The sequence below is a fragment of the Eulemur rufifrons genome, chromosome 24 (genome assembly GCF_041146395.1).
Source record: "Eulemur rufifrons isolate Redbay chromosome 24, OSU_ERuf_1, whole genome shotgun sequence".
Classification (NCBI taxonomy): domain Eukaryota; kingdom Metazoa; phylum Chordata; class Mammalia; order Primates; family Lemuridae; genus Eulemur; species Eulemur rufifrons.
Window position 1 is genome coordinate 17,747,057 of NC_091006.1, and position 11,804 is coordinate 17,758,860.

Genomic DNA, 11,804 nt, shown 5'->3' on the forward strand with positions numbered 1-11,804 from the left:
AAGCCTAGAGATGCTAAAGCACAGCTAGGAAATGGGAAGCTGAAATTTGAACCTAAACTCAGGTTGGCCCTAGGGTGGGTGCTCTTAACCACTGGTCTGGGCAATATTTGACCTTGGGAGAGCCATGCAGGAGAACAGCCCTCCCATTCTCACTCCAGAATATAAAGCAGGTGACACTCTGCCCCTTCTTCTTTTCCAAATTAAGGAAGCGGTAGGTAGAATGATGACTCTGCAAAGATGTCCAAATCCTAATCCCTAGTACATGTGAATATTTTACCTTCCATGGCTAAATGGACTTTGCAAATACAAGTAAGTTAAGGATCTTGAGATGAGAAGATTATCCTGGATTATCTGAGTGGGACATAAATGTATTCACAAGGTTCTGTAAGAGGAGGGCAGGAGGGGTAAAATCAGAAAAAAAAAAAAAAGACATGACCTCAGAAGTAGAGGTCGAGGGGATGTGGTGAGGCCATTAATCAAGGAATGTAGGAGGCCTCTAGAAGCTGGAAAATCAAGGAATAGATTCTCCTCTAGAGCTTCCAAGAGAAACGATGCCTTGCTGACACATTGATTTTAGCTCTGTGAGACCTATTTCAGACCCCTAACCCCCAGAACTGTAAGATAATAAATGTGTGTTGTTTTAAACCACTTTTTAAATTTCTTCATAACACCTCTGGCTGCCTGACCTTGACTTATGTATCGGTGTGAATTCGCTGCCAGCCACAACATTATTAATCATCAGAGAAGTGCAAGTTAGAACCACAACAGGATACCACTTCACATGGATTTAGAATGGCTATGTTGAAAAACACAGATGCCATCAAGAGTTGGTGAGGCTACGGAGCAACCAGAACTCACATGCATTGCTTGGGGAAGTGCAAAATATCCATTCAATAAAGGGAATCATAGAAAAAATATCTCTAGTCTTGGCTAGGAAAATCTAGAACTGATCTTGCTTTAGCATTTAACCAAGTCATTTGTTCTATTTCCAGTGTCAGTTTTTTTAGGAAACACAGTTTTTTGGCTTTCTGGCACTGCCTGGTTTGCCTGGTGAGGCTGAAAAATAGCCGAGCCTGCCTGACCTCAGATGCACACACTGACTTTAACTGTGGGTCAATGAAGAAATTAAAAAGAAAACAAAAAAATTTCTTGAAACAAATGAAAAAGGAAACACAACCTACAAAAACCTGTGGAACACAGAAAAATCAGTACTAAGATAAAAGTTTATAATAGTAAATGCCTACATCTAAAAGTGAAAAAACTTCAAATAAATAACCTAATGATGTATCTTTAAAAAATCAGAAAAACAAGAGCAAACAAAACCCCAAATTAGAAGAAATAATAAAGACCACAGCAAAATAAATGAAATTTAAGCCAAAAAATTAAAAAGATCAATGAAATGAAAAGTTGATTTTTGAAAAGATAAACAAAACTGACAAAGCTTTAGCCAGACTAAGAAAAAAAAAAAGAGGACTCAAATAAATAAAATCACAAATGAAAAAGGAGACATTACAGCTGATACACAGAAATTCAAAGGATCATTAGAGACTGCTATGAGCAAGTATATGCCAATAAGTTGGAAAACCTAGAAAAAATAAATAGACATTCCTAGACACACATAGCCTACCAAGGATTTAACCATGAGGAAATCCAAAACCTGAATAGACCAAAAACAAGTAATGAGATAGAAGCTGTAATAAAAAGCCTCCCATCAGAGAAAAACCCCGAGAGCTTCATTACTAAATTCTAACGAACACTTAAAGAAGAACTAATACCAGTCCTACTCAAACTATTCAAAAACATCAAGGAAGAGGGACTACTACCAAACTCATTCTACAAGGCTTGTAAAATCCTAATACCAAAACCAAAGACACAACAAAAAAAGAAAACTATAGGCCAATATCTCTGGTGAACATAGATGCAAAGATCCTCAACAAAATACAAGCAAACTGAATTCAACACCACATTAAAAAGATTATTCATCATGATCAAATGGGTGCATCCCAGAGATGCAAGGATGGTTCAGCATATGCAAATCAATGTGATACATCATATCAACAAAGGACAAAAACTGTATGATCATTTCAATTGATGCTGAAAAAGCATTCTATAAAATTTAACATCCCTTCATGATAAAAAAACATTCAAAAACTGGGTATAGAAGAAACATATCTCAACATGATAAAAGCCATATATGACAGACCCATAGCTAGTGTCATAATGGGGAAAAACTGAAAGCCTTTCCTCTAAGATCTGGGACAAGACAAGGAAGTCCATTTTCACTACTACTCTTATTCAACATACTACTGGAAGTTCTACCTAGAGCAATCAGACAAGAAAAAGAAATAAAGGGCATCCAAATTGGAAAAGAAGTCAAACTGTTTGCAGATCGCATGATCTTATATCTAGAGAAACCTAAAGATTCCACCAAAAACTGTAAGAACTGATAAACAAAATCAGTAAAGTTGCAGGATACAAAATCAATATACAAAAATCAGTACCATCTCTATATGCCAACAGCAAACAATCTGAAAAAGAAACCAAGAAAATAATCCCATTTACAATAGCTACAAATAAAATACCTAGGAATAAACTTAACTGAAGAAGTGAAAGATCTCTACAATGAAAACTACAAAACATTGATGAAAGAAATTGAAGAGGACACAAAAAAATGGAAAGGTATTCCATGTTCATGGATTGGAAGAATCAGTATTATTCAAATGTCCATATTACCCAAGGCAATCTACAGATCAATGTAATCCCTGTCCAAATACCACTGACATTCTTCACAGAAATAGAAATAATAATCCTAAAACTTATATGGAAATCACAAAAGACCTAGAATAGCCAAAGCCATCCTGAGCAAACAAAATGAATAGAACTGGAGGAATTACATTACCTGACTTCAAATTATACTACAGAATGGTAGTAACCAAAACAGCATGGTACTGGCATAAAAGCAGACACATAGACCAATGGAACAGAATAGAAAACGCAGAAATAAATCCACACATCTACAGTGAACTCATTTTCAATAAAGGTGCCAAGGCTAAAAAGCTTCTGCACAGCAATGAAAACAATTTACCAAGTGAAGAGACAACCCACAGAATGGGAGAAAATATTTGAAAATTACACATCTAACAAGGAAATTAATAACTAGAACGTACAGGGAGCTCAAACAACTCAATAGGAAAAAAAAACCAAGCAATCTGATTTAAAAATGGGCAAAAGATCTAAATAGACATTTCTCAAAAGAAGACATATAAATGGCCAAGTATATGAAAAATGCTCAACATTATTATTCATCAGAGAAATGCAAATCAAAACTACAATGAGGTAGCATCTCACACCATTTAAAATGGCTTTTATCCAAAAACCAGGCAATAAATTCTAGTGAAGATGTGGAGAAACAGCATACACTGTTGGTGAGAATGTACATTAGTACAACCACTATGGAGAACACTATGGACGTTTCTCAAAAGACTAAAAATAGAACTACCATATGACCCAGCAATCCCATTGCTAGGCATATAACCAAAAGAAAGGAAATCAATATATCAAAAAGATATTTGCACTTCGGTGTTTATTGTAGCACTATCCACAATAGTCAAGATTTGGAATCAACCTAAGTGTCCATCAATGGATGAATGGGTAAAGAAAATGTGGTACATATACACAATGGAATATTGTTCAGCTATAAAAAAATGAAATCTTGTCATTTGCAACAACATGGATGGAACTGGAGAAGATTACATTAAGCAAAATAAGCCAAGCACCAAAAGACAAATTTAGTATGTTCTCACTCGTAGGAGCTAAAAATTAAAGCAATTTATTTCACGGAGATAGTAAAATGATGGTTACAAGAGGCTGAGAAGGGTAGTGGAGGATGGGGGTAAAGTGGGAATAGTTAATGGGTGCAAAAATATAGTTAGATAAAATGACCAAGATCTAACAGTTGATAGTGCAACAGGATGACTACACTCAACAAGTTATTATAAGACATACTTTAAGATAACTAAAAGAGTGGAACTGGAATGTTCCCAACAAAAATGATAAATGCTTGAGGTAATGGATACCCCAATTAACCTGATTTGATTATTACATATAGTATGCCTGTTTCAAAATATCACATGTACCTCACAAATTTATATAACTATTATATACCCATAATAATTAAAAATAAAAATTTTTTAGAATGAAAGTAAAATTATGGGAAAAGATATGTAAATATTAACCAAAAGAAAGCTGGTATAGTTATTTTAATATTCAGACAAAGCAGACTTTAAGAGAAAAACCATTCTTGAGACAAAGTGAATATTTCATAATCACAGCAGGCAGAATTCACTAAAAATATGTAACATATATAAGGCAAAAAGTGATAGAAATAGGAGTCAAATCTGTAATTATGGTGTGAGATTTTATAAATAACCACCAGCAAATGATCATACAAGTAGACAAAAAGGGAAGAAAAAACTGGAAAATTGTAAAATGTAGGAACAACATGATTATGATACTTGGCCTAACCAATATGTAGAGACCACTGAAAGTAACAGTGCAAAATACATTTTCTTCTTGTATGCATACTGAACATCTAACAAAATAAACTGTACATTCAGCTATAATCAAGGCTCAACAAGTTTCAAATGATTTCTGTAAGAGCATATCTATGGTTTAGAACTCAGGAGTGTGGCTACTTATGGGGGAGAAGGGAAGCACCATGGTTGGATAGGGTCAGAAGGGACTGTTTCTGGGCCAAGGCTCTAATATTTCATATGTGTGGCCATTACACTGCTGTGATCTTTGTGGTAATTCATGGATATGTGCAAGTATGATTAGTTTACTTTTCTCTCTGTCTTACCTCATTAAAAAAGTAAAAAAATTATGTTGTAATTTCAATTATAATAAATTATATAATCATCTACGATTATATATTACATAATTATATAATCATAAATATAAATTATATCATAAAAGAATTCTATAGTTTAATTCTAAATTTAAATTATTTATAATTCATTATTACATATTTTTTTCTTTTTTTTGTGTTTGGATACCATTATGTGAGGATATCATCCTAATGCTCTCTCTCCATCTTACAAATATGAGGAGAGACATTGCTGATACAAGGAGGATAGCAGAATTAAACAATGGGAGGAGTCCAGGTCTTTGATGCTATCATGAAGCCTGTTGGCCTGAAATGCTTACTTCTAGACTTCTTGTTAAGTGAAAAAATAACTGCACTTTGTTTAAACCATGGCAGTTGGGCATTTTATACTAGTTGCCAAAGCCACTCTAAACGAATGACACTCCCTCAGGGTTGTAAGAACAACCCTCACAACCACAGCATTGCCTAGAGAATGTGTCTTTGATAAAGGAGTCAGGGAGTTGGTGTGAGATCTTGATTAAACATTCAAACAAGACCTGGAGGGCTGAAGGGAGTTGAAGGAGTGAGCCAGTATTTACAGTAACAAGTCAATGACTATCAGTTAATCTAAATTGTCTCCTCCCACCCATTATTCTCTTTCAAACACCCTATCCTCTTTCTTTCTTCTTTTCTTTTCTTTTTCCTTCCTTTCCCTTCCCTTTCCTTTCCTTTCCTTTCCTTCTCTCTTTTCTTTTCTTTTTTGAGAGAGTCTCACTCTGTTGCCCTGGGTGGAGTGCAGTGGCATTGTAGCTCACTGCAACCTCAAACTCCTAGCCTCTAGTGATCCTCCTGCCTTAGCCTCCCAAGTAGCTGTAACTACAGGCACACAGCACCACACCTGGCTAATTTTTCTATTTTTGGTAGAGATGGGGGTCTTGCTCTTGCTCAGGCTGGTTTCGAACTCCTGACCTCAAGCAATGCTCCCACCTCGGCCTCTCAGAGTGCTAGGATTATAGGCATGAGCCACAGCACCTGGCCCTTATCCTTTTTCTTTCTAGCACTCATCATAATTTGTAACCATGTATTTGGGTGGTCATCGTTTAAGGCTTCAATTTATTAAGACATTCATTTCATTCCTGCAAAGGAGAGCCCCCATAGCTAGATGCTTAAATGTGATACACGTTTATTTCTCATGTGAAAGCCTAGGTAGGTAGCCAAGCATCACCAGACATAAGCTCTCATCTTGTTATTCTGACATCCTTAACACATGGCTTCCATCTTGTGATCCAAGATGCCTCCTCCAGGCCCCACCATCACATCTACATTCCAGGCTGTGGGGAAGAGGAAAGAGAGTAGAGGGCTGGGTGTGACCTGGAAATGGCACATATCTCTATGGTGCTCATCCCATGGCCTAGACATTAGTCATATGGCCACACCTAGCTGCAAGGGAGGCTGAGAAAATATTTACTTATTTTGAATACCCACACACCCAATCAGCATTTAGGAAGAATGGGAGAGAATATATATTGGGAAAGAATTAGTTGTTTTTGCCACTGCCTTCCTCTCCATACATACTGCTATGGTCTGAATGTTTGTGTCCCCCCAAAATTCACATGTTGATGTTCAAACCACCGTGTATTAGTGTTAAGAGATGGCACCTTTAGGAGGGGAATTAAATCATGAGAGCTGAGCCCTCATGAATGTGATTGGTACCCATACAAAAGAGATGCAAGAGAGCTAGCCTATTTTGCCATGTGAAGAGACAGCAAGAAGATACCACCTTTGAAGCACAGAGCAAGCCCTCACCAGACTCCAAATAGGCTGGCACCTTGATCTTGGACTTCCCAGCCTCCAGAACTGTGACCAATAAATTTCTGCTGTTTATTAATTACCCAGTCTAAGGTATTTTGTTATAGCAGCCCAAACGTACAGATACTCTTGGTTTTATGAGGGCAAGGACAATGTTTGATTTGTCCCCCAGAATCCCAAATGCCCAAAACAGTACCTGACACTAACAAATGTTCCATCAATTAGTCAGTACATGAAGATAGTTTAAAAGAAGAGTTCAGAGTCAGAGAAATGTTAAGAAGACATTGCATGGAAATGAGAATGGTTCTTGAGTGATGCATGCATGGTTGAGAATGGAATGAGAATGACATTGCATGGAAATGAGAATGGTTCTTGAGAAATGCATGGTTCTTGAGTAAAAGGCAAAATATGGGTATAAACCAAAATGAAAGTTCACTTCTCTCCCAGTGTTCTCTAAAGACTAATGCAGGATGATAGGCAAATGGTCAGTATAGGCACTTCCTCATGATGGGAAAAGGGGAAAAAGAATAAGAATTTCAATCAGAATCTTGAGAAGGTAAGCTCCCATTTATAGCATGTTATGATTAAACAGAAACTTTCTATCTGTTCAGCTGTGATGGAAAAGACTTCCTTGGAAAGGAGTCTTTTTGAGCTTGTGATGGTCATCAGTATCTCTGTCAGGGAATATAAACCACATCTGTATGCTAGGTTTCTCTGCTTGCAAGCAACAGAAATTCATTCAGGTTAACTTAAGAGGGAAAATGGATTTTACTGGAGTAATGCTGTGTAGCTCAAAACAGTTGAATAAAGAGTTGAACAACTGTTCCTTCCAGAAAAACAGCAGTCAGAGAAGGCCCATTCATCTCATCAGGGGGAATTAATGGTCTGTCTCTTTAAGGTGTGGTTCTAACAATGACTCAGCTTTGAACACTTTCCATCCATGTGTTGCTCTTCTGAAGATTCAAACTCTTGGGTGAGGAAGTCTGATTGGTCTACTCCAAACAACATGCTTGTCCCTTGGCTGGGATGAGGGAGGGTCATAGATGGTGATCCACAAGGTATGGAGGAGGGATAGCTCACCAAAATCAAGCAGCATGCTGTTATTAAAATGATGCCACACAGCCAAAGAAGAGCTGCCCTGCACAATTCACCCTTTGGCTTCTGGAAGAAACCACGGAACTCTCCTGGGGATCTTCTTGAACTATTTTGCCAGAGGGTAGTCTCCCCAGATTTTTCTCCTACTGTTCCTTGCTAACATTATTTAGCAATTCAGTAAAATAAAGATGGCTGTAAGTTCTTTGCAACTCCTCCCACCAAGAGGTGGAGTCTATTTCTCCTCATCTTGAATCTGGGCTGGACTATCACTTGCTTTGAACAGTAGAATATAGGTGAAGTGATGTAGTGCCAGTAATGGCCCTGGGCCTTAACAGGTCTGGTAGTTTCCCCTTTTGCCCTCTTGGATCCCTGAACCACTATGTAAAGAGGTCCTGAGACCCTGGTAGAGAGACCTCCAGCCATCATAGCATGGGAGTAAAGCCTTTTTGCATTTGCAGCCCTAGTAGAGCCTTCAGACAGATGACTACATCTGCATGAGTGGCCCTAGGCAAGATCAGCAGCAGAACATTCCAGCTGAGCCCAGCCCATATTGCAGAACTGTAAGCAAATGATTGTTGGTGTTTGAGTCATTAAGTTTTGAGTTTGTTCCTTATGTGGCAAGAGATGACCAAAACAAGCAGCAGCCCTATTTCTACTTGATGCTTAGGGCCAACCTCAGCTATCACCATAATCCTCTCTTGCCTGTTTGTCTAATGGTAAGAGGTACCCAGGCAGCTTGGGAATAGTCTCAGCTTCTAGTTCTATGGAACTATTGTGTCTGGTGTGTGCGGTGGAAAAATTCCCTTGGGTAGTAAAACTTCTAAATCAACAGGACCCCAGGTGGCAGGAACAGAAAGCAAGAATTTTCAGTAGACAATTGATATAATGGAGAAAAGTATACCTGTTTTCAATTCTTTGTTTCTGGACATTTGTGTTCCAACCACAGACACATCATAGGATTAGGGGCATATTTCACAGCTGGTAGAACAGCTCTCCAACCTCAGAAAGTGGGATCCCTCATTGAAGACCATAGTTGAGTCTTCCTTAAGCCACATCACTGTTTTATAGGGATTATGGAGGTGTAGGGGATATATGTCAGCACAAAGAGAATTCCTTGGCTATCAGCAATGTGATGAGGTATAATATAGTAAACCGACTACACTGATGCCCCCATTCTTCACTCCTCCCTGTATCCATGCCCTTTGTCAAGTGGCCTTAGAATTCTTTTCTTAAATGTGGAGTGTATTTCCCCCCTCCCTGGTGACTTGCTCTGACCAGTAGATTGCAGTGAGTGACAGCATACCAGTTCCAAGTCTAGACCTCAAGTGACCTTGTGTTTCCATTTGTTCTCTTGTACTTCTGCCTTCACCAAGAGGAGGCAGTCCACTTGTCTTCAGAGGATGAGACACATGTGGATAAGAGTCTCCCATCCCAGCTATAACTAGCCTCAGTTAGCTGACAGCCAGCCAACTCCCAGCCAAGATAAACAGAGCCACCGAGCCAACCCTGAGCTGATCCTGGATATGGGAACAATAAACACTTATTGTGTGCCACTGAGGTTTCGTGGTAGCTCGTTATCCAGCATTATTGTGACTAGGTAACTGCTACATATGGTATGTAAGTGATATATGAGGCAGGCAGTAAGTCCATAGATATTAATAAGCGGCTAGCAGGCAAGAAAAGAAAAATCTAAGTCCAGAAAGAATCTCTATGCCATTGAAGCTACATTGCTCTCTCTCAATGGTGAAAAGCGCTTGGTATGATCAACCTGCCACCAGATATCTGACTGGTGGGGGCATATGGTACTACTCCTGGCTTCCTTCACACTCATGCCTTTCTATAGGAGGAGTGGCTTAAACTCCTTAAGAGCTGGTTTTCCTGCAGACAGCAATGTTACATCCTAACTGTGCTTTACCTTGCAATATTTCAGTCCCCAAGAATTAGTACTTCAGATTAACATCCAGTAGTCCTTGGGAGGTTTCTTTGTCAACAAATCAATTATTTATGTAAAAGGAACCCAAGGGCAGGCAGTTCAGCCGGACTCTATAAGGCACTGGGGTAGGTAGGTGAGGCACCAGGAACCAGGATTCTCTCTGGCCATGTGGCCTTATCTCCTTCCAGGTCTGTTTGTTCATGAGTATACACAGCCCCAACTTATATGACCACTCAGGTAGCCCTTAGTCTCTTTTGAGTCTGACTGGACATTAGGAACCCATGAACACCTATCAGCTGATGCCAGGGAGGGGTTAAATCTGATGGAATAAACATGGCAGCAAGGGAGTTCAATACCCCTTCACCTGGGTGTGGGTAAAGGAAGGAATTCCCCAAGAGCATAACAGCTGGTCAGGTAACCCCAAATGACACCCACTTCATTCCCTTCCTCTACTACCTTTTATAATATACTTTTCAGGAAGTCAATCTTTAAAAGTGCTGACCCTCTCACCCTGACCTATGCTGACACCCCTTATCATACAGAATGATCATCAAAGCTGTGACCAAAATAGATGACACAAGACATAACAGTTTTAAGAACATGAAAGAATGAAGGATTCTTTCAAATCTCAGAATTAAATGAAAATGAAATTCTAAAATTAAGACACTTTTATATCTTAAGTGCAAAATCCAATCATGTGACATACAGAGAATCAGAAGGGCGTGGAGTACACAACCAACTCCTTTGAGTTATGGAATTAGGTACACAGAAGCCACAAGTTGGGTATCTATGGCCAAGTTAGGGATTTGGCTGAAAATCTCTGGTCATTATGGAATCACAAGCATGTCTAAAAATTACAGTCTATCTAGGATGATAAAATGTTTCTGGTGGTGAAGTCAAGTTGATGTATGGCTAATTAACTTGGGAGACAAAAAGTATGGAAATGACCCTTCTGAGGATAATCACCTTTTAACCTCAGGCAAGAGTTAGGAATAGACACCTTCAAGAGATTCTAAACCTTAATATTAACACTTTTATGTTAAGGGTTCATCAGTATTTTTTTCTGTTTGAGCAAATCTCTTAATTCCAATTAAAAATGCCCATTAAAGTAACTAAAATATACTTGTGATTATTATTAAGTTTAAAAAATTATTGGAATATATGCTTTAGTTTTGTAAGCACAGTTGAAAATGTGGAAGCAAGTAGTATTAAAAGACCCCTTAGAAGTAACTGGATGATATATGTAATACTTTAAAATAGAGTAAGATTTGCAAGCCAAACTTTTTAGGCCTAAAGAGGCACTAAGCTTCTGGATTTATAACTTTAACAAAAAAAACCTATTTAACCACCCCAAACACTTTACAAACAAGAGACTGAGAAATATTTTATTTTTAACTTTATTTTTATTGTTGACACTATTACAGATAGATAGAACGACCACAACCATATTAACAAACCAAAAACCTGTGCACAGAAACAAGATGAAGAAAATACATCAAGATGTTAACCATAGTCTTTGGATGGTGAAAATATGGGTGAGTTTCTGGTCTACATTTCTGTACTTCAAAGTTACTATAATAAACACATACTTCATATCTTCATATATAATGGAAATATATGTAATAAAGGTGGACTACCAAAACACTATAATGATGAAGACCACTCAAGGAAATCGAGACAAAATAACCATTATCCCACAACGACCACACAACGATTTCTTAGTTGTTTTCCATCCTTCTTCCCATCTTTGGACTTACGGATACTTATCATTAACACCCCAATAATCACAGACCGGTGCACAGATCGAGATGTTGCTAACAGCAGTTGTTGCTGGGTGTTGGGAATACGGGTGAATTTTCTTCTTCTACTTTACTGAATTTCCAAAGTTTTCTATGAGTATGTATTATATTTGTAATGGAAAAATACATACATAAAATTTATTACCAAAACACCAAAGATTGATTATTCAATGAATTTAAGACAAAATATTTAACCATAATCCCACAATGACAATACTATTTTAGTTATTTTCCACATTTCTTTTCATATTTGACTTTATGTATACATATTTAACACTGTTATAATCACAAGCTTGTGCACTGA